This window comes from Octopus bimaculoides, chromosome 14 (assembly GCF_001194135.2).
Source record: "Octopus bimaculoides isolate UCB-OBI-ISO-001 chromosome 14, ASM119413v2, whole genome shotgun sequence".
NCBI lineage: Eukaryota > Metazoa > Mollusca > Cephalopoda > Octopoda > Octopodidae > Octopus > Octopus bimaculoides.
The window spans coordinates 6,415,979-6,417,720 of NC_068994.1; the positions used below are offsets into that span (position 1 = coordinate 6,415,979).

At 40.0% G+C, this 1,742-nt stretch overlaps 1 protein-coding gene across 1 annotated transcript in view; it reads left to right on the forward strand.

The window, feature by feature from the left end:
- LOC106873388 (glutamate receptor) overlaps window positions 1–1,742 on the forward strand; it is a 205,567-nt gene that overhangs the window by 151,994 nt on the left and 51,831 nt on the right. The window lies entirely within an intron of this gene.

Here is a 1,742-nt window from a genome sequence, read left to right on the forward strand (position 1 = left end):
AGAGAGAGAGAGAGAGAGAGAGAGAGAGAAAGAGATAAATTGATAGATAGATAGATAGATAGATAGAGAGATAGATAGATATTCACACACACGTACACACTTCCTTTCTTCCTCTTAATTAAATAACTGACCCTGGTTTAAATAAACCAACACTTAACCCTACATACAGATCACGTGCTGGTGTTATTAATTAGCCATACATTTTCAAAATACACACCACAACACCACAACACATGTCTATCTTTGAATTAGCAAACCCAAAACTAGGTTTTGTTTTTTAGTTATTTTTTCCTTTTGATAAAAAGAATTTTTCGTTCCTTTTGAAGCCGGCAAAGCTTTCATCTATTCCCGCTCCCTAACGAGATAGTTTCATTATATTTTGTTCTTTTAACGAACTCCCCACCACGACCACCACCACCGCTGTTCCCGAATTTATACTTTTCGCTTATCTTTTTAGTTATTCTCACAGCTGAATTTTTTTTTTTAAATCATTTAGTGATGGACCTACCTGACACTTCCCTACCCACCCGCCATCTTTGTAGACTAACCCCTATAAGTCGAACGAATATTGAGACTTTGGTCTCAACCCATCTACTCCCCTAATCCCTCATTCGATTTGCTTCAAATGCAGTTTTACCTTATATCATTACAACTACCACCACCGCAGCCGCCGCCGACGCCACTACCACTTCTTTCTTTCGTCCCCCACCCTTCTTTTCCTTCCCCTCATTCCCGTTCTCACTGTCTGTCTGTCCGTCTGTCTCTCTTTTTATCTCTTTCTCTCTCTCCTTTTTTCTCTAAAATATTTATTGCCACCTCTTTGAACGATTCTCCGCTCAGTTATTTCCCGATTTTCCCCTTTATTTTATATTTTATATTTTATTAACTATTTTCTTTCTCTCCTTTAATTTCTCCTTGTTTTTTTTATCAGCCACGCCCTCCCTCACTCCCTCTTCCCATCTATCTCCCTCCCTTCTCTCCCCCCTCTCTCTCTCTTTCTCAGTGTCTATCCTTCTGCTAACTAAGCAAACATGCAATTCCCTAAATAAAACGAACGCCTTTGCCATTTGCCTTTTTACAAGTCAAGAATATCTCAAACATATTTGAACCGATCTAAAAATTGGTTTATATCTCAACACTGCTTTGAGCACCAACCATTTATTTTGTTCCAGCCTGGCAGCCATAGCGTTCTGTCAGTGGATATTTTCTACAGATTTTCTATAAGAGAGCCAAGGTCCCCATTCATTTCAGGGTTGTCTCCCCTTGTTATTTAATACTGATGAGAGCATAAAGAGCTCGAAATGCATATATCAATCCATATGTGGCGCTCTGAAATGACTTTGATGTTGTCCACCGTTTTCTTCTTCTTTTTTTATCTTTTACTTCATTCAGTCCATTAGACTGCGCCCATGCTGGGGCACCGCCTTCGAGAATTTTAGTCGAACGAATCGACCCCAGTACTTATTTTAAGCGTGATACTTATTTTATCAGCCTCCTTTCGCCGAACTGCTAAGTTAAAGTTACAGAGACGTAAACAAACCAACACCAGTTGACAAACAGTGGAAGGTCGCACACACACACACACACACACACACACACACGCACACACGAAAAAACATATCCCAAGATTGCTAACAACAATTTGCCAAGATTGCTAACAACACAAGTGACCTCACCGTGCTTTCAGTGAGAATTGAAACCCGCTCCAACTACTCGGACCAGATTGTTCTAGAGCTTTTGGT